The 25,818-nt window shown below is 39.5% G+C and overlaps 1 protein-coding gene across 28 annotated transcripts in view; it reads left to right on the top strand.

Annotated features, from left to right (window-relative positions):
- Positions 1 to 7,724: 7,724 nt before the first annotated feature.
- Stk33 (serine/threonine kinase 33) overlaps positions 7,725 to 25,818 on the top strand; it is a 144,506-nt gene continuing 126,412 nt past the window's right edge. For 10 of the 28 annotated variants that reach the window (XM_090348211.1, XM_090348224.1, XM_090348210.1 and 7 more), the window contains exon 1: positions 7,730 to 7,890. The gene's annotated coding sequence lies outside the window, so the exon portion shown is untranslated. Of the gene's footprint in view, positions 7,891 to 7,947; positions 8,155 to 25,818 lie in introns of those variants that run through there. The other 18 variants (XR_016538081.1, XM_090348199.1, XM_090348200.1 and 15 more) reach the window with 7 other exon arrangements.

Here is a 25,818-nt window from a genome sequence, read left to right on the forward strand (position 1 = left end):
TCCAAAGGCCCTATAAAAATAAGCTAAGCTCTAGAAACATTAAAATTAAAAATGGTAGGCTGGGATCATGGCCTAGTGGTAGAGTGCCTGTCTAGCATGCACAAGGACTGGGGTTCGATTCCTCGGTACCACATACAGAGAAAAAGCTGGAAGGGGTCCTGTGACTCAAGTGGTAGAGCTTTAGCCTTGGGAAAGCCCAAGGATAGTGCTCAGGCCCTGAGTTCAAGCCCCAGGACTGGAAAAAGAGGCATACCATACATAAAGAAATTCCTAATTAAGTGTCTATGAACTATATAATTATATTAAACTCATGAAGAACCCCAAGCCCAGTGTAAACTAAATAATTCCCAGCTAAGTAGCATCAAAAGCAAAGTTACTAAATCCAGTTTTTCCTTCTCTCCTCTCCCTCTCCCTCTCTCTCTCCCTGTCCCTCTGTGGCAGCACTGGAATTTGAACTTGGAGCCTCATACTTACTAGGTAGGGGGATACTCTGCTGTTTGAGCCATACTTCCAGCCCTTTTTGCTCTGGTTACTTTCTATGATCTTGCTTTCTCCCTGGGCTGGCCCAGACCTTAATTCTCCTATTTAGCCTTCCTGTAAATAGCTGGCATGACAGATGCACACTACCAGGCCTAGATTTTTCTGAGATGGGATTTCACAAACTTTTTTCCCAGTCTGACTTCAAACTATGATCCTGTCAATCTCTGTCTCCCAAGTAGGTGGGATTATAGGCAGAAGTACCACACTTGGTATTATGTTTGTATTGTGATGTGTGGTGCAGAGTTCCTACAGTAAGAACACATAGCTCTTTGGAAGGAATTTCATAATTAAAAAAATTGGGGAAGAGATGGGAGTTTGGCCTAGTGGTTGAGTGCTTGCCTAGCATGCATGAAGACCTGGGTTCAATTCCTTGGTACCACATATATATAGAAAAAGCTGGAAGTGGTGCTGTCGGTCAAGTGATAGAGCTCTAGTCGTGAGAAAGCCCAAGGACAGTGCTTATGTCCTGAGCCCAAACCCAGGACTGGAAAAAAATTATTACCTACATAACTTTTATTCACAGTTCAGAAATCAATATCAAACACACCTAAAATAAAAAATTGCTATGCTTTTAGAAATATTGGAAAGAAATACTGGAAGGAAAATTTATACCTGACCCTCTGCTGTTTGTAGGATTTTTTCTTTGCCTTTTGCTCTATTCTCTAGAGTCACCAGAAAATACCTGTTTCATGTTATGTTTCCTAGTTAGTGTATTTTTTTTGCCAGTCCTGTGGCTTGAACTCAGGCCCTAGGCACTGTCCTTAGGCTTTCTCAAGGTTAACACTCTACCACATGAGCCACAACACCACTTCTGGCCTTTTCTGTGTATGTGGTATGGAGGAATCGTACTTGGGGCTTCATGCATGCTAGGCAAGAACTACATTAGGTCACCCTCCTGGCACCCCTAGTTAGTGTATTTTGTTCTGCACTTTGTATCTGTGAATTCATACCATCAATCCCTTTGGACAGTCTCAGTCATAATTTCTTCAGATATTCCTGTCCTCCATTCTCCATTGTCTAAATATATGCTAAGAGATATTTCTGAAATGTGAATAAAAGTTATGTAGGTAATAATTTTTTTTGCCAGTCCTGAGTTTGAGCTCAGGGCCTGAGCACTGTCCTTTGGCTTTCTCAAGACTAGAGCTTTACCATTTGAGCCACAGCACCACTTCCAGCTTTTTTTCTATGTATGTGGTACCAAGGAATCAAACCCAGGTCTTCGTGCATGCTAGGCAAGCACTCTACCACTAGGCCAAACCCCTCCCCCAAGTTTTTCTTTTTTAATTATGTAAGTCATTTTTAGATGAAAGTCTTAAGAGCCACTGTTTAATTCTTCAGTTCTTTCTTTTATCCTGTTGAGGTGATTCTGAGAGCATGTATCGGCACAAAGGTGCTTAATATTTAAGCAGTCTGATATGCAACATTGATCTATGGAGGATATATACAAAGACCATTGCCCATAACTACAGCAGATCTTTACATCAGTAAGAAGATGTATTAAGCCAGTAAGAATTGTGGATTATTCATTAGTGCAGCATAAACTAGGCAACATTCAAAGAAACTTGGTCTCCTTTGAGGAAAAAAGAAGCAATAGTAAAGCCCTAATATTCAAGGTATGTAGCAGAAATGTTGATATTGGTGACTTGAAAGATTTTGGTGTATGTTATGTGTTGGAAAAACATTTGGTGACACCATAGTCCATGACAGCTTAAAGGTCATATACTTCATGTATTTCAGAACTGGGTAAGAGGTTAGAAAACAGACTGTTGGTAACATCTTGGTTAACATTCTGTTTACCAGGTAATGAGTTACCAGGTAATTTAAGAAGCCTATATTTGTGGGATTCAAGTGTCAAATGTCTATGGCATGAACTCTTGAATCCTGAGGGGTGGAGATGAACAGTCAGGAGACCATTGTGAGTGAGGATGGTGTTTGATGCTCTTTGACACTGAAGACTGAAAGAAGAAATCAAGAAAGACTTTGAATATTAAAGACAATTAAAATTCAGCATTCATAGTAAAACCCATGAACATAATATTCTTTGTTAAAACTTTGAGTGGATTAAAGCATTTCAGAGAAGATGTAAAATTAGGAGTATACTGCCTATTAAAACCTTTCATTAGGAAGAAAGAGGCCATGAGAACTAGTTCTCAAAACTAAGTGTGGTATAGCTTTTGGCACATAATGCTGCCTGTGTTCAAGTAAATTAAAAAATAATGATTTTTTTTTTTGCCAGTCCTGGGGTTTGAACTCAGGGCCTGACTGAGCACTGTCTTTGGGCTTTTCTCAAGGTTAGCGTTCTACCACATGAGCTCCAGCACCATTTCCAGTTTTTTCTATGTATGTGGTACCAAGGAATCAAACCCAGGTCTTTGTGCTAGGCAAGCACTCTACTACTAGGCCAAACTTCCGGAACCATCATGAGATTTAAAAAAAAAATTGTTTCCAGAGGAATGATGAGATTAGACTAGCTAGAATGATAACTAAGACTTCAAAGATATAATAGCGAATAACAAAGAAAAGCTTCCAAGATATAATAGGGAATGGTGGATAGGGGTTGAGGAAGCTGTTAATTCCCCAAACAGCTTATTCTTCCATTCTTTCATCAGCAGATATGCCAAAACCTCTGAGAAGACAGAACCAAGGATTAAAGAGAACAATGGATATTCTCAGAGATAAGAAACTGAGGCCCTCAAAATATTGCCCAATTGAATTTCTTGACTTAAGAAAACCAGAGTTCTCCTCCACTCCCAAATTGATCAACAAACCCTGGAATTAATTGCACTAATTGCTTCTATATTTTGTTATATTGACAAGCTTCAATTCTGATGTATGTGTCCCTAAATATCAATGTTGCATTGTAACAATGACCATTACCATAAAGTAAACAGCATGTAATACTTGTTATCATAGGTGATAGTAATAAGTATACAGATTGAATAATAGCAGGTTGTTGTGTGGTAATGACCCAGGAACATACGGAGTTCCTTGGCAGTGCCTAGAGTTTGTCCTGTTAACAGTCATCTCCCAGAGAAATGATGATGTCAGCTATGAAACTAGCTGACATATTGAATGTAGTTGCCTTTCACCACTTATTTTTTTTTTTTTTGCCAGTCCTAGGGCTTGAACTCAGGGCTTGGGCACTGTCCCTGAGCTGCTTTTACTCAAGGCTAGCACTCTACCACTTGAGCCACAGTCTGCTTCCAGCTTTTCTTGTTAATCTGCTGCTGAGGAATGTGGAATCCAGGGCTTCATTAAAGCTAGGCAAGCACTCTATCACTAAGCCACATTCCCAGTCCCACCACGTGAGTTTTTAGAAAGCAATTAGTATAAGGTATAAGATCAAGGATTTCCTAAGAAAACCTGGGCTTTCTGTAGAGAGTTGAGTGTGTTTAATTTTCTTGTCTAGATTTATTGTGTCCTCTCTATGAATGTGACATTTGCACATTGGAAATGCATATTTATCTATTTGTAAGTCTGTCAACTTACATATTTACCTATTTACTCTCCTTTTATTCTCTCCTTCTCCTTTCCTTCCTTTCTCTATTCCCTCTATCCATCTTTTCATTTGCAAGTACCATTTAAAAAATTTAGTTACTAATTTCCAGGCAGTGAAAACAAGTAGTAAACCAAGAGGCTAGTTCCGTAATGTCCTACCACTTAACTCTGATGAGAAAAGAAAGAAAATAGAAATAAAATGATTGTTTTAGATGGTGTTAAGTTTTCTAAGACAACGTGGCATGATAATATGGTAGAATATGTAATGCTTTAGAAAGGAAAGTCAGAAGTATCAGATACTATGTTTGAGTCCAAGTCTCAGACAAAAAAATATAGGGAAGCCAGGGAGGGCTTCTCTGAGGAGGTGGAAATTGAAATGAATTTGAATTATCAAGAGAAGGAATTTTAATGCAAAGGAAACAGTACAAACTATTTGAAATAGCTTATAATAATCCAATGAAAAAACAAATGGATAAAATTAAGACAAATGGAAAATGGAAGAGAGAACATGAGAATGTCATACTACTGATAGGCAAACCACAGAGTTTCACAAAATCATTAATGTCAGGTTGTAAATTTGAGTTGTATCTTCCTGAGAGTCAAGGTTAAAGTGACAGGTAGTCAGTCTTATGATGTGCTTTCTTATTTTTTTAAAGTAGTTGTACAGTGACATTGCCATTCAACAAAGCCGTTCATGAATTCAATGTATCATAGTCTTTATAGGGACAAGACATATCAGTTAATTTCAAATGAAGAATCCACTGGTAGAATTGAAATACATCCTGCATAAACTTTCCTCTGTGGGGCACAGAGCAATTGTGCCAGTGAGTTAAGGCCTTTCTTCCATAAAAGTTGACATCTCAATCCTTGGAACTTGTCTATATTACTTGGTGGGCTAAAGGTACTTTACAGATATGGTTAGTGGAATTAAGGACCTTGAGATGAGGAGATGACCTTACATTTTTTGGACAGGTCCAGTCTAATCACATGGATCTTAAAGCCTAGAAATGGATCTCAGCTAGAAATGGAGGATAATTTAACTTCAGAAGAATAATCAGAAAGATGATATATTGCTGGCTTGAAGATGGAGGAAGAAGCCAGGGGCCAAGGGCTGTGAGTATCCTCTACAAGCTAGACAAAGCAAACAGATTCCGAGGTCTCCAAAAAGGACATACCCCTGCTGACACTGATTGTAGCCCAGTGGAGACTCATACTGAACTTTCAGAATTTCAAAAGACTATATTTGTATTAAGTCACCAAGTTTTGAGAATGTTATGATTTTCCTATGAGACTAACATAGTTAGGTTCATATAGGTTGCAATAACAAGTTCACCTACTTAATTGGCTAAGCAAAAAGATTATGGTAAGGATCTGGAAGTAGTAGACGTCACAGGCAAGGACACAACTTATTTCAGACTAGGGATGTGAAGCTCCCTAAACTCTTTTTTAGATTTTCCTCTATGGATTTTTTTTCATCCTTTCTGTTCTTTTTCATTTTTCTTTGGAGACTCTACATTTCTCAAGGACATTTGTTGAAAAAAATATATGGTATGGCCAGCTCCCAATTTTCTCTGATAACCATGCTTGATGATAGCTACCTAGAGAAGTACTGAAATCGCAGCCTCAGTTCTGATTTCCTGGAAGAGAGAGTCTTGGCTTGAGTCAGGTACTTGGTAATGGTGCAGCCATGTGTAACCAGATGACCTGCCTACCTTGTCAAAGGATCCAGGGCTAGTTTTCAGGAATAAAAGATGTAACTGTTTTCCTTTGTGAATGTGTGTGTGTGTGTGTGTGTGTGTGTGTGTGTGTGCACGTGTGCACGTGTGTGCCAGTACTGGGGCCTGAACTCAAGGGCGCAGGCACCATTCCTTAGCTTTTGCATTCAAGGTACCACTTGAGACAAATTTCCACTTCTGGCTTTTGCTGTTGTTGTTTTGGTGGTTGATTGGAGGAAGACAGAGTTTCATGGATTTTCTGCTCTAGTTGGCTTCAAGTAACGATTCCGAGATTTCAGCCTCCTGAGTAGCTATGATTATAAGTGTGAGCCACTGCCACAGTATAACTGCTGTTCTTAAAAGTAACTTAAATCCAACTCATTTTATAGTGAAGAAATAATTTAATGGATTGAAACTATCAAGAGATTACAAAAAAACAAGTATCAAGGTACACATGTGATAATGTAAAACATATATCTTTTGGTGGAGCATGGTCTGAGAAGCTTGAAAAACATTGATATAGATAATCAGGCAGGATTCTCCCTCTGGGTTGTAATAAGCATGCTAAAAATAATCCTAGTCATGAGTATTCATTTTTTTTCCAAGATTGGGATTCAAATTTGTTATCTGATGCTTTCAATCATTGGCTGGTGCTCTACTATCTAAGCCCCATGTCCAATCCCTACAGTGCTTTTTAATAGCCTAGTTCAACCTAGGATAAAATGCAATCCAGTGGTTTTCAACCCAGATTTGTATCAAGTTCATCTGATTTTTGTGTGTGTGTGTGGGTTGTTAGGGACATGGTCTCACCCTGAGGCTCAGACTGAAATAACAGGTATGGACCATCATGCCCAGCTCTTAATTCCTTTTAAAAATGATATAATAGGATCTATTCAATCACTAATTCTGGAAGTGTAAATTGTGAATATTTAAACACAAAATAAAGCAAAACAAAAGGAACTTCTTAGATGTCTACTGAAATTTAGGTATGTGCTCTATCACTTGTGCCACACACCTCGCTGTTGTCTTGGTACTCATTGAGTCTTGGCAATCACTGACCTACTTTACAGAGAAGTGGGTCATCTGTATACTCTCCAAACAGTTATTCACGCTTGTATCCAGACTCCTGTTAGCAATTTGAAGTTATTTCTTGGAAAGGGTCTGGCATGTGAACGGCTTCACAACTTATTAAAGGCCCATCACATACTTCACAGTTCATTGAAGCAGGTGGCAGAATTTATCTCCTCCTCTGAACACTGTGTCAGTAATATTCACACCAAGATGGATGGTCGTTCTGTCTTCCTGTAGCAGCAGGGCTAGGTAGGAGGAGGTGCTAGGCACCGTGAAAATTCAGACCCTTGTTGGACAATAGTTCTCTACTCTTCCAAAACAATAACCAAGAATTCTCAAGTTTTACAATATAGCACATGGTGAGGATTATTTATGCTTGAAAAATGTTCAAAACTGAACAATGAAATGATTGGCCATCAATCGACTTAATTTTCGAGGACACCTGCCTCAGATTTGAGTGGTCTGCGTTGACGGTCTTCCCCACAGCTGCTAGAGAGTGAGAGGCCCCCCGCAGGCACACCAAGCCCCGCTGTGGTCAACATTAGCATACAGCTGGAACCCGTATTTCTAGTCTCTATTCTCAGATGGGCCACAGAGGTTGGTGGATAAATCCTAGTTCTGGGATTTGTCATTTAATCTGAGAACCTTTTGGGATACACAAGGTCCATTTTCTGGTCCCCCCCGCCCCCCCGCCCCGGCCCGGGTCAGGCCATCTGAGCACTCACAGCAGTGCAAGACTTGGCAGCCCTACTTCGCTCCAGTTCTCTGGGCATTCAGGCCGGGGTTGCTCAGGTTGGAATCTCCTGCGGAACCCGGTGCACGTGGCGGCGCTGTGGTTCGGCCGGAGCCTTCACGCCTGCACCCACCCCCTCCTTGCCCCCACCCGGCGGGAGATCCGAAGGGGCTTCGCGCTCCCCGGCACGTTTTGTCCCTGCACGGTCCCCGTCCACCTCCCCGGTGACTGCTCCCGGCCGCCAAAAAAAAAAAAAAAAAAAAAAAAAAAAGTTACGTTTCTCCAGGTGTGGAGTTGCTGGCTCGGCGATCGCCGGGGGGCGAGCGGGCCTGGGTGAGTGAGCACCGGGCGGACCCGAGGACCTCACGGAGGCGGTGGGCGGCGCGGGCGGGGACGGCCGACAGCCCCGGGCGTTGCTACGGCAACCGCGGAGGCAAACCGGCCTCTGGGCCGCGGAGGGCGCGGGGAGGCCCGCGGCCCGGTCCCGGCCCGACTTCTCCCGGGTCCGACGTGTCTGGCTGGTCCCCGGCTGCCCAGGTTCACCGCACCTCCTGGGGACGCGAACCCCGGGAGAGTTTAAAGCGAGCTCGCTGTAGGGTAAGCGTGTGGGCAAAAAAAACACCCCCCCCCCCAAAATCCAGCCCATCCGTACAAGGGCCAGAGCTGCGAGTTCACGGCTGGAGCCTGGCACCTAGGAAGAAGACCTCGCTACATGGGAGCTGATTTATGTTCTTTGTCCACACGATGAGTAACAGTACACCCCCCCACACACACACTCACAAACTTGGGCTCTGTGGATAGGCGATTTAGTGGGAAATCGTGGGCTTCCATGAGCCTACAGGTGATATCTAAATGAGTTGCAAGTATAGATCCTTTGGGACTCATAGAGGTGTTTTTTTCTTTTATTTTGAATGCTAACCATAGTCTGGTACTTCTGGTCCCACTTGTTGTCTTGACCATCCAACAAGTCCAGTGTTAGAGGAGGATACTGGAAGCCATGGAGTGTGTGTGTGTGTGTGTGTGTGTGGGAGAGAGAGAGAGACAGAGACAGAGACAGAGAGAGACAGAGAGGGAGGGAGGGAGGGAGGGAGGGAGAGTTAGTTCTGTGATTGAGAAGAGTATGAATAGATTTTTTTGAGGCTAAGCTTCCTCCTTCAGGGTTCATGCCTTCCAATTGTGACCAACATGCAGATACACTCGAAAGTTGATCCTTTCTTAGTCTCTAGTGTTCTTATCTCAATGGATCACACTTCCTTCTATCCAGTTTTCAAGTCAGAAACTTGGTTTCATCCTTGGCACTTATCACTCCTTTAGATCCAAGTAATCTTCAATTCAGGTTAATTTTTATCTTCACTGCAGACAGCAAGGCAGTCACTTTTTTTGATATTTCAGCCTCTGTCACTCTAGACCAAATTCCTATCTTTCGTCTTGTAAGAATCCTCTTCAAGGATAGGCTATTCATTCCATCTTTCTGTTTTCATCTGTTCTTCGTACTATAGCAGGAACAGTAAAATTTCATTCTTCTTTGCACTCCGACCCTGGCCTTCAAATCTACCATGGCTTCTGGTTATTAATAGAAGCCATAATTCTTGTTAGTCACCTAAAAGTTTGGTGACATTATACTTTTATAGTTTTAGTGATGCTGAGAATTGAACCCAGGATTTGTGCAAGCATTCTAGGTAAGCATTCTACCATGGAGTTATGCCCCAACCTTTGAATTTTGTCATCACTCTTAGAAAGAAATCTCACATCTATTAGCACTCACTCCTGTTCTTCTTTCCCCTTAGCCCCTGGAAAATATGAATTTATGTTTCATGTGGATTTTCCTGTTTTGCGCATTTCATATAAATGCACACCATGTGACCTTTTGCTTCATTTTATTTAGGATGACATTCAAAGTTTATTTCTTGTAGTAGGTAGTATTTTATTCCCTTTTATAACCCACAAAATTTTATTGTTTGGATATACCACACTTCATTCATTAGTTGATAGTAATTTGAGTTGTTTCCTTTTTCTGTGGATATTATAACAGTGCTGCTATGAATATCTGTGTACAGGTTTTTGTGAAACTATAGTAACTCTTATGCTTAACTTTGAGGGTGGGGGGAGCAATACTACAGCTTGAACCCAGGGCCTCTTTGAACATGGAGCGAAGCCCCTAGCCCTACTTTTTTGTTGGTTTGGTTTTTGTTTTCAGCCTTGCTTTTTTCTAGCTATTTTTGAGATAGGGTCCCATTTCTTTTCTGTGCACTTATCTGTGTGTGCACACTTTGCCTATTTTAAGGTTCCTCACAGCTAGGGTAATAGATAGGTACCACCACATCTATTTCTCCTTTGAGAAGGTGTCTCTGAATCTTTTATCTTTCTTTTTTCTTTTTGTTGGTTGTGGGGCTTGAACTCTGGGCCTGGGCGCTGTCCCTGAGCTCTTCAGCTCAAGGCTATTGCCCTACCTGCTGAGCCACAGCACCACTTCCAATTTTGTGGTGGTTAATTGGAGATAAGAGTGTCACAGACTTTAGTGCCCAGGCTGGCTTTAAATCTTGATCCTCAGATCTCAGCCTCCTGAGTAGCTAGGATTACAGGTGTGAGCCACCTCACCCAGTTTCTCCTGAATCTTTCTGCTCAGGCTACCTTGAACTTTGATCCTGGTGGTCTCAGCTTCCAAAGCAGCTAGGATTAAAGACATGTACTACTTGCTCCCAGCCTATGTTTAACTTTTAAGGAACTGCAAAATGCTTTTCCGAAATGACTGCGATGTTGTGCATTTCTGTCTGCAAAGAATGAAGCTTCCAGGGAGTGTTGACCTAGTGGTAGAGTACTTGCCTAGCATGCATGAAGACCCGGGGTTTGAGTCCTCAGTGCCACATACATAGAAAAAACCGGAAGTGGTGCTATGGCTCAAATGGTAGAGCACTAGTCTTGAGGAAAGCCCAAGGACAGTGCTCAGGCCCTGAGTCCAAGCCCCAGGACTGGGGGGAAAAAAGAAAAGGATAAAGCTTCCCACATTTCCACATCCTCACCCAAACTTGTTATTGTCTGTCCTTTAACCTATAGCTATGCTAATATGTTGTGATATCCCATTGTGGTGTGTCTGTGCGCTCACATGCACATGCACCTGAACTCAGGGTGTAAAGCTCTTTGCTTGGCATTTTTGCTCATGGCTATTGCTCTACCACTTGAGCCATGACTTTTGCTGGTTAACTGGTGATGAGTCTTTTGGATCTGTCTGTTCAGGTTGGCTTTGAACCATGATCCTCAGAGCTCTGTCTCCTGAATAGTTAGGATTTTTAGGTGTGACACAGTGGTGCCTGTACAATTATGTGGTTTTTTTTTCCCCCTCTGGTTGGTCCTGGGACTTGAACTCTGGGCCTGGGCACTGTCCCTGAGCTCTTCAGCTCAAGGCTACCGCTGTATCCCTGGAGCCATAGTACCACTGCTGGTTTTCTAGTGGTTAGTTGGAGATAAGAGTCTCATGGAATGGGGAGAAAAAAACATGAGAAGGGGTAGCAATGTTTGTGAAGTAATGCACCTCCTATCTGGCGAATATAATGTAATTCTTCTATTAATTACAATAAAAAAGAATATTAAAAAGAAAAAAATTACTAAATGGTTATTAAATAAATCTGGGTTAAAAAAGAGTCTCATGGACTTTTTGTGCCCAGGCTGGCTTTGAACCATGGTCCTCAGATCTCACCTCCTAAGTAGCTAGGATTACAGGTGTGAGCCTCTGGCACCCAGGTGGATTATGGTTTTGATTTATATTTTTCTGCTGATGAGCTGAGGGTGTAGTTTGTACAGCATTCTTTGTTTTGGACACTGTTCTCTGTATGTCTCTCATGAGTCATTGAGAGACAGATGACAGACATGACAAAGAGCCTGGTATATGGCTTATTATTTTACTTATTTCTCTTTTGACTCATTTATTGAATTATGATCAAGATACTATGTTAACGTTTTATAATACAAAGATAAAAAGTTGCAATTCCTGTAGAGTTGACTATGTATTGTAGAGGGAAGCAGGCCAAGAAATTATAATACTCTAGGTGAGGTGCTATAACAGACTCATTAATTGGTGCTATGGGAACTAGAGGGCAAAAGCGGGGTCCAGCCAAAGGGGAAAGGAATGGAGGCAGACAGAATGGCTCACTCATCAGCCTGGAAGTGAGAAAGTATGTGGATCTTTGAAGATATGGATTTTCAGGGAATAATGGGGAACAATGATGGGATAGGTTAGCAGTGCCAGCTTACTAAGAGCTTGCTATGCTGGGCTGAGATCTGAAGTCAGTGTTGATGGAAAGACAATTTATGGTGAAGAATTTATATGTTTCAGCTTTCTTACTCTATGCCTAGCTCAGTGATTTTTCAGTTTCTATTTCCTTTGTGCTTAACATTTCCCACAAGCTTCTCACTGAGATTCTTCTCATATTGTATTCCACCACTTTAATATTGACCTTTCAATTTGCCTTTTACTTTGGACTCAGGGCCTCTTAGCTCTTGGAGACCTGCCTTCTGTGACCCCATGCTTTGTCTGGAAGGATTTGTCTTCTATTTGTCCAGGGCTTAGCACAGTAAAGACTCAGCAAATAAACCTAGGTCTAGTGGAGAGAGCATTGTTGGAGAAGGTCCCCGACCTAGAGGTTTATCCTCTGGTCCTTCTAAGGTGAACTTAGTCATCGTCTCCCCTCTGATCTTCCATGGCCATTCATTGATGGGTCATACATGGTCATACATTGATTGTATAACTCAGGCCCCTCTTGCTTTGTCTTGATTTAGAGTAACTGTGGGTTGAAGTATGGGCCAGGAATTTTGTATTGTTGGAGGCAGCCAGCATCTATATATCTAGTGGTTCCAGGAAGATGCATAAACTGGTCCTTCAACCGCAAAAGAACGTATGTGTAGCCTCAGAGATCATTCATATAGGACTTTGATCTGAATCCTTCTACATTAAGAACTATCAGAGGAGGAAGTAGAGCTGTGGCTCAAATATAGAACACCACCCTTGAATGAAAAAGCCAAGGCAGGGTGAGACCCTGAGTTCAAGCCCCATTGATAGTGCACACACACACACACACACACACACACACACACACACACACACATATGAAGGAAGAAAGAAAAGGATTATTAAAGGAACTTGAAAATTAATATGGGCTCTAATCCATGGGATGGAAGGTGTGATAGCTGTTTTTTTAAGTATTTGAAGGGTTACTTAAGTATAATAGACAGAGTTGCAGATTTTGATCTTGTATTCTGGACTGTCACTTACTTTCTTCCCTATTTAAATTCCTTTCAGACTAAAAGATTATGTGATTCAAAAAACATACCAGGGAGTGTCTGTTCTGATTAGATCTGGGTTCTTGAGGCAGATTGAGTGGCAACATTTTAGCTTTTTTGAGCTTAGTCACCAGTGAATTGAAATTGTAATAGCTGTATTTATTATATGCAGAATTGAAGGAGTTATTAATAAATCATTCCTTAGTTCCATATTATCTCTATTCTACAGACTTAATTTTTTTCAATAGGATTTCCTTAATTATATCAAATGTTTCATTTCCAGAATGTTTAAAATGTCTGATTGCTATAATCTCCAGAGAAACTAGTCTTAATTACATCCAGTATTTAAAGAAATTATTTGATTCTTTAGATAAGATTGAAAGTAGCTTGTTTTAAGGGATATGGCTACTTTTTGTTACTGTACTTACTGTAAATTGAGAATGTTTTGTTCATAGTATTATCATTATCTTAAATACTTTAGATTGTGGATTAGAGTATAGAGTTGTTACTACTTTCAGAATGAGCAACATGATGATACTGTTTGACTATCCTCTCTCATTTTTCTTACCATGATTCTTATTTTTTTATAACTTTTTCTAGTGATTAATAGAAGGGTTACATTATATTCACCAGATAGAAGGTGTATAACTTAACAAACATTGATACCCTTTCTCATGACATGGTCCCCATTTCCTTCCCATTCTCCTCCCGCTTATCTTTATTTCCCCCTTCCCTATCCAATTTCAAATAACCAATTAAGCACATATAAAATATATCAGATAACAAGGTGAAATATTGTAACAATATGAGATAACCAGGGGATGGCAAAAGAGATGAGAGATAACATAGTACATTAAGGACAACAATCACTCATTATATGGCTTTTGTTTCTATATCCTGGAGGTCCTTTCATTTAGTGTCATACTGTATGGCCTTATGTATCTAGGTTTTTCTCTATTGCAGATCTCTGTTAGGAGAGGCCAAGGTTTCTACTGATTATGACAAATGAGGGAAACCATTAAGCCCATGTTCCTTTGAGTCTGGCTTACTTCACTTAATGTGATCTTTTCTAAGTCTTTCCATTTCCTAACAAATGGGGCAATGTCATTCTTTCTGACAGCAGCATAGAATTCCATTGTGTATAAATACCACATCTTGTTGATCCACTCATCAACTGAGGGGCATCTGGGTTGGTTCCATATCTTTGCTATGGTAAATAGTGCTGCAATGAACATCGTTGTGCTAGTGGATTTAGTACGTCCTTGTTTCTGGACAATTGGGTAAATGCCTAGTAGTGGAATTGCTGGGTCATAGGGGAGCTCTATGTTTAGTCTTTTGAGGAACTGCCATACTGCTTTCCATAGTGGTTGAAGGAGTTTGCACTCCCACCAACAGTGTAGTAGTGATCCCTCCTGGCCACATCCCCTCCAGCATCTGTTGTTATTAGATTTTTTGATCCTGGCCATTCTAACTGGAATCTTAAGAGTTGTTTTAATTTGCATTTTTTTATGACCAGAGATGTTGAGCATTTCTTCATGTGTCTATAGGCCATTTTTGTTTCTTCTTCAGAGAAGACCCTCTTTAAGTCTTTGGCCCATCTTTTAATGGGATGGTTGTTACTTTGGAGATTCATTTTGGAGTGATTCAATTTTTTGAGCTGTTGCTATATTTTAAATATGAGGCCTTTGTCCCTTGTATGTTTAGTGAAGATCTTCTCCCACTCTGTAGGCTTCCTGATTAGTTTAGTAGCTATGTCCTTTGCCATACAAAAGCTCTGCAGTTTAATGCAGTCCCAGTTATCCAGCCTTTCTCTGATTTGTTATGATTCTTGGTCCTTAATAAGAAAGTTTCGACCTGTGCCAAGGAGGCCTAGTGTGTCTCCTATTCCTTCTTGTAAAGTTTTCAGTGTGTCAGTTTTTACCTCCAGGTCTTTGATCCATTTGGAGTTAATTCTAGGGCAAGGTGACAAAGAAGGATCCAACTTTAGTTTTCTGCAGGTGCTTAACCAGTTCTGCCAGTACCACTTGTTGAAGAGGCCGTCTTTATTCCATTCTATTTTTTTGGTTCCCTTGTCAACGATTAGGTGGCCATAGGTCTGTGGTTTAATATCTGGGTCTTCAGTTCTATGCCATTGGTCTTCAGGCTTGTTCTTGTGCCAGTACCAAGCTGTTTTGATTATTATACCTCTGTAGTAGAGTCTAAAGTTTGGTATTGAAATTCCTCCTGTGCTGTTCTTTCTGCTAAGAAGTGTTTTTGCTATACAGGGTCTTTTATTATTCCATATGAAATTTTGGATTGCCTCTTCTATTTCTTTAAAGAATGACATTGGGATATTGATGGGTATTGCGTTGAATTTGTAGATAGCCCTTGGCAAGATTGTCATTTTCACGATATTGATTCTTCCAATCCAGGAGCATGGGAGGTTTTTCCATTTCCTCAGTTCTGCTTTAATTTCCTTTTTCAGGGTTTTAAAGTTTCATCAAAAAGGTCCTTTACATTCTTAGTGAAGGTATTCCTAGGTACTTTATTTTCTTTGAGGCTATTACAAAAGGAGTTGCTTTCCTGATTGTTGCCTCGTTCCTCTCACTGTTGGCGTAGAGGAAGGCAGTTGATTTTTGAGGGTTAATTTTGTACCCTGCTACCTTGCCAGAGTTTTGAATCAGCTCAAGCATCTTGGGAGTGGAGTCTATAGGGTTCTTTAAATACAGAATACCATGATTCTTATTTTTTGATTGTTCTGGATATTTCCCTAGTGCTCATCAAGATATGCTTTCTAGTGAGTAAATGTTGGTAATAATTTGTGAAATATGATTTGTTTTTAGACAACATTTTCAGTATACATTGACAATTTAAATTTTGCTTAGGGAATGGAGGCAGTGGGATGGTGAAAATTGTTTTGTTCATTTTTTTGAGATCTTGTTATGATGTCAAGTTGACTTTGAACCCATGATTCTCAGGAGTCCTGGGATTATAGCCATGTACCACTGTGTTCAGTCTTGAAGATCTTTAAATGATATCAGAGATAGCTGATGGTGCTGAGGATTTTGAAAAATCTGACCAAGGGGATACAGACTCATTTTTTTTTCCTATCTAGATGGGTAAGATTTACTAGCGAAGAATTAGACAGCTGGGTTTTGGTGGCTCATCCCTATAATTTTAGCTACTCAAGAGGCTGAGGTCTGAGGTTTGTTGATTCAAAGCCAGCCAAACAGGAATGTCTGAGAGTCTGATCTCCAATAAACTACTAAAACAGCTGGAAATGGAGCTGTGGTTGTAGTGGTAGAGTTGTAACTAGCTTTGAGCAAAAGAATCTTAGAGATAGTGACTCTGCCCCTGCAAGCCTCAGGACCAGCACACACACACACACACACACACACAAACTAGACATGTCTGGAAGAAGGATATAACTAGCTATGACCTATATAAAGAGTTATAAGAGATAATTTTGATTTAATATGATGAGGAACATTCTGTCACTTGTGAAATGTTTTCTTGGAGAGAGTAAGTGGGGATCCCCATCATTGGAGAATCCTGTAAACTCTAGTGTACATGTCAGCATACATCAGATTTTCTGTGAAAGAAATTCCATGCTGCACTCTATGTACTCAGATTCTTTTTTGTATTCCTGAATCTGTGGCTGCCTCTCCACTCGTGCTACTATGAGGTGGCTTCTCCACTTCAGGTTTTGCTGCAGTGGCATTTATATGTGCTATACACATGAATGAGCATGTTAATGGAAACTTTTTTTCCTTGTGTAACTATTTGAAATTGATAACAAAAGAAAAAATAAAATATGACTACATATATTTTAGGTAAGATTCACAGAGGATATATTGAACCCATGTACAAATGCTTAGGCACACATTTTTTTGCATAGTTATATTCTTTTACCTATTGCTATTGAAGTCTTTTCTGTAGAGATCTGTGAGTGTAATAAAAATGCTTCTTATTTTATTGATCAAATTGATTTTTGAAAATACACTTTTGTATGTCTTCAAAGTAGATCCAACAAAGAGCTTTTGTGGAAGTAGGAATTGAAAACTGGTGGTTTTATCGTGAGATTGAGAAAGATCTATAAATAAAATAGTGTGAACATTCAATTAGTGTTTAAGATATTTAAGAGTAGTAAATAGGATCCCTGTAATAATTTTGGAAAATAGTGTTTTCAGAGTTACTAATTTCCTGCTGGATTACTGCTTTAAATGGCGCTACAGTTCTGGTGATCTGGCCAGGGGAAATGTATGTACAGGGATGATTAAATCCATTTTCCCACAGAACTACTGGTTAAATGAAATGATTAAGTCTGATTCTAAAATAAAACACAAAGCACAAACCACCAAGAGTTCAAAAAATACTAACAGGTACTTTGTAAGAAGATATGATGGCAGTGTATTAAGCTTTCAACTAGTTTGTTCATTGTAGATTAAATGCCTTTAAGTGGATGCAAGCTATCAAGCCAATTAATTAATACAAGAGAGAGAATTTCAAATTTTCTTTTTAATACAAACCCAACCTTCAGGGACAGAGAGTTCACTTTCAAGATAGACTTTCTTTTTTTGTGGTAATGCTCTAAGTATGGTCTCTTTTCCTAAATCAGTGTGAGATAACCTGAGCTCAGTGTAGGTGTTAAGGCTTCTGCTTTGTCGAGTATAAAGTGAACATGAGGCAAACGTTAATGTCACATGGTGCTTCACATTTTTCTGTTACTGAGTGAACAGTGGCTCTAGATACTTGTAAAAATATTATACATAGCACCACAGAAAACTAATGTACTTATATACCCACATATACAAGCTCAAGGAAGGTGGCATGGTAAAAATCAGTAAGCATATCTAAAATTATTATGCTTATCTATAATAAATGAAATATGTAAATAATCACATGCTTTTGAAATTTGAATAAAGACTAAATTTAATTTACTATTATGGCAGCCTAATCTATTTAATGATGAATTCTTTGATTTTTTCTTTCTGATCATTTTCTGTTTCTTAGCTTATTACTTCTAAATTCTATAGTAAATGAGCTCTAGAATGCAGGCTAAAGTCACCTTAATTAAGATTTTAAAGTTTTTCTCCCAGATATACAGTTCTTAGCACACTGATATGGTATTTAGAATGTAAATAATGAATGTAAAAGAGTGATACCATATTTTGGTAGTCGCATTAAATTATCTCTTTATGGAGATGTGTTTTGGTACTTCCACTCTCAGATTTTCCTCTAGATGCATCGTGTGTCTCACAGCCTCTATTCTGCCACTCAGCTCTTAGCTGCCCCTAAGCTCCTTTTGCTCAAGGCTAGCACTCTACCACTTGAGCCACAGAGCCACTTCTGGCTTTCTCTGTTTATGTGGTACTGAGGAATTGAACCCAGGGCTTCATGCATGCAAGGCAAGCACTCTACCACTAAGCTGCATTCCCAACTCTATCACTCAGCTCTTCCCTGCTCTGGCTGCCCGCCTCAGGACTGGCCAGTTGATACCCAGGTTTTCCAGCAGTTTATGGCTCACTTGTTTGGCTCAGGTGGGGATATTCATTAGATACTCTCAGTTGTGTAAACTTGACTGTTAGGGTTCTAGAATTCCCATTTGCCATATTTCTTCCAGGGTCCTGACTTAGCTGTGAGGTTATGTTTGAAACTTTATTTAGGGTATGGTTCTGAGGTGTTCTGTCTTTTTCCCCCTCTTGCCTATCTGCTACATCTTCATTTTCACTTTCACATTGTATGTTCTGCATATTCTCTGCTGGAATGAATTCTAGAGAACGAATGAACACATTTCTAAGATATGATCATACAGCTAGCTTATTACTTTTTTTATTCTATTATGTGCTGTGATGTTCTTGTGTGCTGTTCCTTGCATTTACATTTAGCCTGATATTAAATTGACCTGAAATCAACTGTTGTTACAGAGTTCCCATATATCATGACTCTGACTCATGTAATGTCCTTATATTTTCTAGTAACTCAGTTTCTGGTGATGTTTACATAAGTATTTGGAAATAAGATGAAAGTCAAAAGTGTGAAGATTCACATAGGTACTCTGGGATGTTTTGCTTGAACAAGAACTACTGGAATTGATTTAGTTCTGACAGAATAAATACAGCATCTTACATTAACTGTCAGTATCTCTGTGAACTAGTTGGCAGATGTCACCATTCTCATTGTATAGCACAAATGATTAGGGTGCTGAGGTTAAATAGCATATTTAGGAATGGAGTGTTCAATAGGATTATTCTTCTCTGAGTTGCTCTGACTGAGCAGTTTTAGTTCATGTTAAATCCGTCTGTCCTTGATCATTTATTATTAATCAAGGAATAACGAATGAACCATATTGATTTGTGTAAAAATCAGTATTTAATGTTATGCTGTATAGCCCATTTTTATTCTGCTATTTCTCTTAGATTTGTCAAAATAAATTCTTTTTATAAAGAAATACTAAGTAAAGAAATAAATTTATAAAGAAATGAATTCTTTCTACAAAGAAGGAGATTATAGGTTTATTTTCTATTTCCTTAGTAAGTTTCCTTCTACATTTGAAATTACGTTATATTCTGAAACTTTGGAAACACTTGCACTTTAAAATTAAATCAATACCTTTAATTTCTTTTCTCATAATTTTTTTTCTCCAAAAAAGATATTATTGATATTATTGACACTAAAAAAAGCACCTATTAAAAACTTGCAACTCTCACCGTCTCTATTAGTGCATCTGACTTGCTTTCAAACTTATAGATGTAGTTCCCATGTTTTAGTCTTGAGTATATTTACAATTAAGATGAGATTATAGATGTCTCATATAAAAATACATGTTTTCTAATTTAATTTTTTTAAATCAATAAACCCCAGAGTTTGTGTTTTATTCTTCTATATGAGGACTAATTTTTGTGTGTGTGTGGGGGGGGGAGGTCATGGGGCTTGAATTCAGCCTGGGTGCTGTCCCTTAGCTCTTTAGCTCAAGGCTACCACCCTACTCTTGAGCCAAGCCCCACTTCCTGTTTTCTAGAGGTTAATTGGAGATAAGAGTTTCAGGCCCTTTTGTGACTGGGCTGGCTTTGAACCTTGATCCTCAGATCTCAGCCTCCTGAGTAGATAGGATTACAGGTGTGAGCCACTGTGAAGGTGAAGACTTATTTTTGAAATAAATGGATTAGTGTGTGACATTTTTTGAAAGCAAGGCTTTCTTCTTTTTGTTACAATATTCTGATGTTTCCTAAGAAAGTTTATGCTATTTTTCTTTTTAAGGAGCCTTTATTTTGAGATCACTATAGAGTTATATGGAATTAAAGAAATGCAGAGTAGGATGTGTGACTCAAGTGGTAGAGAAATATCCTAATTTCCATCTCTAATACAAAGAAAGAATACTGCACAGATTCCTTCCTTTACTCAGCTCCTCTAAAGGTCACATCTTATATAACTCTAGTATATTCACAGCTAGGAAATAGAAACAATTCATACATCTTACTCAGATTTCACCAGTTTTTTGTTGTTGTTGTTGTTTTGGTCAGTTGTGGCACTTGAACTCTAGTCCTGGGCGCTGTCTCTGAGCTCTTCAACTCTAGGCTACCACCCTACCCCTTGAGCCACAATGCCACTTCTGGTTTTCTAATGGTTAATTGGAGGTAAAAGTCTCATGGTCTTCAGTGTCCGGGCCGGCTTTGAACCTCAGTCCTCAGATCTCAGCCTCCTGAATAGCTAGGATTACAAGCGTGAGCCACCACACCTGGCTAGATTTCACCAGTTTTGTAGTCACACCTCTCTCTCTCTCTCTCTCTCTCTCTCTCTCTCTCTCTCTCTCTCTCTCTCTCTCTCTCTCTCTCTCTCTCTCTCTCTCTCTCTCTCTCTCTCCCTCTCCCTCTGTCTTTCTGTATATGTGTTTTATGCAGATTTATTATGTGTAGCTTTCTGTGACGGTTGTCAAGGTCAAGTTATTGAACTGCACCGTCATTAGAAGGTGCTCTTGTACTACTTTACATTTTTTGGCAGTCCTGGGACTTGAACTCAGGGCCTGAGCACTGTCCTTGGGTTTTCTCAAAGCTAGAGCTCTACTACTTGAGCCACAGCACCACTTCTGGCTTTTTCTATGTATGTGGTATGGAGGAATTTGGTTCTTCGTGCATCCTAGGCAAACACTCTACCACTAGGCCAAACTCCCAGCCCCACTACTTTACATTTATACCACCTACTCATAATCCTTGGTGAACACTAATGTATCTTCCCTTCTCTATGTTTTAAAGCAAGGGTAAATCACTTTTTTTGTACCTTGGTCATATTGACCATTCTCTTATCCTTTTCACCCAGATCTCTATTTTCTTTTCTAATAGTCCTATTTCTATGTTATCTTTTTTCCTCCTCCTAATTCCATATAGTGGGGGGAAAATGTACTTTTTCTGAGTCTGTATTATTTTGTATAACATTAGACTCTCTAATTAGTTTTCCTGCAAATGACATAAATGCATTCTTATTTGTAACTGAAAAAATATTATATTGATATAAATGTCAATTATTTTTGCAGCGTTGGGGACTGAAGCCAGAGCTGAGGGCATACTAGACAATCGCTCTGCCTCTGAGTTACATTTTCTTAACCTATTTATTCATGAGTTGACAACTTGGATGATTACATAACCTGGCTGTTGTGAAAAGTACCACAATAAACATGAGTGTGCAGTTTCTCTATTGTCTTCTGAATGGTTCCTTTAGGTGTTTACCTTGGAGTGGTGTAGTGGTGGTAATTCGAATTGTAATTTCCATTCTAACTTCTGTAGTGGCTACACTAAGGTATGTTCTCATTAAAAGTATGTAAGAGTTCCTTTCCCCTGACATCCCTAGTTAATATTGTTTGTTTTCTTGATGCTAGCCATTCTTACAGGGGTGAGGTAGAATGTCAGTGCAGTTTAGATGTGTATGTACCTGATGGCTAAAGATTCTGAATACTTTTTCATATACTGGTCATATGTACCTCTTTGAAAAGTGCCCAGGTAATTTTTCCATTTGTGGATTGCATTATTTGATCTTTTGGCATCTAATTTTTTAGTTCTTTTTGTGTTCTGGATATGAATTCCCTGTCAGATGAATAGCTGGTAAAGATGTTCTCCTATTTTCTCACAGTCTTCATTCTCTATTATCTCCTTGCTATATAGAAGCTCTGAAGTTTGATGCAGTCCATTATTGCCTGTTCTTGTTTTCTCTAGAGTCCTATTCAAAACATTACTACTTTTACCTACAGCTTGTAGTGTTTTGTAATTTTTAAATATATATATAGTGGGTTTTTTTTGCCTCATTGGTTACTTTTATTCCTAGATACTTAAATCTAGGAATTTTGATTTTGGTGGTCATGGACTTGAACTCAGGGCTTGGGCTGTGTCCATGAGCCTACCTGTGCTCAAGGCTAGCATTCTACCACCTGAGCCACAGCATCACTTCTGGCTTTCTGCTTATGTGGTACTGAGGAATTGAACCCAGGGCTTCATGCATGCTAGGTAAGCACTCTACCACTAAGCCACCTTCCCAGCCCATCCCAGATACTTTTTTGGAGGCCATTTGGAATAGAATTGCTTTCTTGATTTTTTTCTTAGTATACTCATTCATATATGGAAAAACTACATTTTGTACATTATTATATTCTGCTTTGCTGAAATATCTATGGATCTAAATTTTTTTTCATATATTTTTTATTGTAATTAATAGAAGGGTTACATGATATTTGCCAGATAGATGGTGTATTAATTCCCATACATTGATACCCTTTCACATGTCTTGGTCCCCATTTCCCTCCCCCCTATCCCCTGGATCTAAATTTTTTGGGTAGTTTATTGGAGATAAGAATCTCACAGGCTTTCTTACCCATGCTGGCTTTTAACTACAACCCTCAAGATCTCAGTCTTTTGAGTAACTAGGATTATGGGCGTAAGTTACATGTGCCTGGCTTCAAGGATATAGTTTAAAAAACTTTATTACTATGATGATGATGATGATGATGATGATGATGATGATGATGATATACAGAGGGGTTACCATTTCAGGAGTCAGGTAATGAGTACATCTCTTTTTGTACAATGTCACCCCTGTCACTTTGCTCTCTTCCAGTTTTCCCTTTTCATCCTTGCCTACAAGTTATATAGTTCATTTTTAACATAGAGTCTACTGAGCGCCACTGCTGCAGTTGTTTACCTCTTGTCCCTTCATTTCTGTGCTCCCCTTTATCCTTCCAAAGACAGATACATTAACAAATAAGACAAAAATGAAAACCCTTCTTATATTCATTTCCTGGAATTCATTTCAATATTATTTTATATGATAAGAGGCACAGAGACATTGAACCTTTGGATCTTTCCCCTCATAGTATCCTTTGTTGGTCTCCCAGTATGTGAATGCCTAGAGTCTTGTAAAGTTTATCATGTCCGGCTGTATTTTAGATCTAGCTTTCACACACGGGAGTCACTCTGAGCTTGGCTTACCTCACTTACCATGATTTGTTTTAGGTCCATCTGTTTTTCTGCAAATGACACAATGTGTAAAATTACCTTGTGTACCACTTTTTTGTGTGCCAGTCTTGGGGCATGAATTCTGGACCTTTTCTTTTACGCAAGGCTAGTGCTCTACCACTTGAGCTTCACTTCTGGCTCTTTCGGTGTTTAATTGGAGATAAGAGTCTCACAGATTTCCATGGGGCCGGGAGTTTGGCCTAGTGGTTGAGTGCTTGCCTAGCATGCATGAAGACCCGGGTTCGATTCCTCGGTACCATATACATGGAAAAAAGCTGGAAGTGGTGCTGAGGCTCAAGTGGTAGAGCTCTAGCCTTGAGAAAGTCCAAGGACAGTGCTCAGGCCCTGAGCTCAAGCCCAAGACTGGCAAAAAAAAAAAAAAAAAAAAAAAAAAAAAAAAAAAAAAAAAGAGAGTCTCACAGATTTCCTTGCCCAAGCTGGCTTTGAACCTCAATCTTCAGATCTCTGCCTCCTGAGTAGCTAGGATTACAGATGTGAGCCACTGCTCCTGCAGTGCCACATTGTTTTTGCTCCACTTGTCTATTGTAGGGCATCTGGGCTGTTTCCATAACTTGTGAATAGTGCAGCAATGAACATGGATGTGCACATGTCTTAATGGTATCCTGGCTTGTGATGTTCTGGGTAGATGCCCAGGAGTGGTATAAGTGGGTCTTAAGGAGGTTCTATGTTTAATTTTTTGAGGAACCTCAGCCTGTTGGTCCAGAGGGGTTGTACTAGTTTACATTCCCACCAACAATGCATGCACTGGAGTTCCCTTTTCAGTACATCCCGCCTGCATTTGTAGTTGTCTGAGGTCCCTGTATCTGTGCGCTGGCCTTGGGGATCTGGGGTGGTAGGGTGGTGCGGAGGTCTTCGGAGGACAGGAAAGCAAGAAGAGAAAATACCTCATCCCCACGGATCTCCAGCTGCCTCGCTTCCTGTGCTTCTGTTTCCACAGGGGCCTAGATTTGTATCTGTTTGGTGGTGTAAGCTCTGTTTTTTTCTGGTTTGCTTGGTGTGCTGTCTTGGAGTTCCGTGCTGGAGGCCGGGTTTGACCACAGCGGGCTCGGGTTCTCCCCCGGGGCCACTCCACCACCTTCGTTTCCCAGTCTGTGGACCTAGTTTTATGGCACTCTACCTGGCAAGGGATTGGATTCTGCAATAAGATTGATGCGTCTGTATTTACAAAGAAAGATGTTCCCCCTCCCAAATTGTCTGGTTTGCTATTATAGCTCAAAACATGTTTTAATAGTGATGCATTTGTTAGGACCTTTAATGGCATAGAAAATTATATTACAATACGCATGCTTTTTGAAATTTATCTAACTACGTATGATGATGATGATGATGATGCCAGTCCTGGGCTTGAACTCAGGGCCTGAGCACTGTCCTTGTGCTTTCCTCATGGCTAACGCTCCATTTCTGGAGCCACAGCACCACTTCTGGCTTTTCTATATATATATAGGTGGTGCCTAGGATTCGAACCTGGGTCTTGGTGCATGCTAGGCAAGCACTCCACCACTAGGTCAAACTCCCGGCCCCTTATTATTATTTTAAAGTTGTGGTTTTATAAATCTGATACATTATATATAATGTTTTATTCTAGTTTCATCAATCTTTCTATTCTTTTGTATTAAACATGTATAAATATTATGGATAAATTTTTACAGGATTTTTTATGTCATTTTAATGGACTTAGTGTACATTGGATAACTGAAATGTAAATTGTGATTCCAACTTGTAGTATTCCCAGAATTAAAAAAAAAAACAAACTAACATTGAAACTCTGAAATGAAATAGGGCGCCTCAGGACAGTGATGGAAAGAACTAAGAATTTTATTCATTTTATTTGAATGATCATATTGTTTCATTATAAAAACAAGCCATTTTGCTCTAAATGACAGTTATTTTGTAGTGGAGCAGTATCTTGTAATTATAGATCATTTTTCAATTTTATGCATACTTTTGTCAGCTGAAAATGGCTGGCGACTTGACTTTCCATGAGTAAAGAGGTAGAGATAGTATTATTAACTTTGTAGGGAGCCATTTTGTCATTAATCACATATATTGCTTTAGAAACAGTAAAGTATTGTGAACATGGCTTAGAGTCACAAACCAAATAAAAAAGCTACATGAAGAAAAAATTCTAAATGTGTGATTCACATAAGCCTGAGACTCAGGATTGATATAGTGCTTAGCTAGATGCTAATTTTGCATGTTGTAAATATAAGGCATGAAAGGAATTCAAATCTTGGGAAGATCCACATGGGCTGAAGTTTTAAAAATTGTTATTACAAGTGGGGTGTCCAGAGGGGTTACAGTTAAATAAGTCGTAAAGAGGACATTTCTTTTTGGGTAATGTCATTCCTTTCCTCACTCTGTAAATTGATTTTTGGTTAAAAAATTGTATGTGGTATTCTTTACCATGAGACTATGAGTTCAACAAAAATTCACCCAGCTGTTCACAAAATGTTATCCAAAGATAATTACTTGCCTCTGATTTCCTTCT

This window comes from Megascapheus bottae, chromosome 16 (assembly GCF_031878675.1).
Source record: "Megascapheus bottae isolate mThoBot1 chromosome 16, mThoBot2.hap1, whole genome shotgun sequence".
Classification (NCBI taxonomy): domain Eukaryota; kingdom Metazoa; phylum Chordata; class Mammalia; order Rodentia; family Geomyidae; genus Megascapheus; species Megascapheus bottae.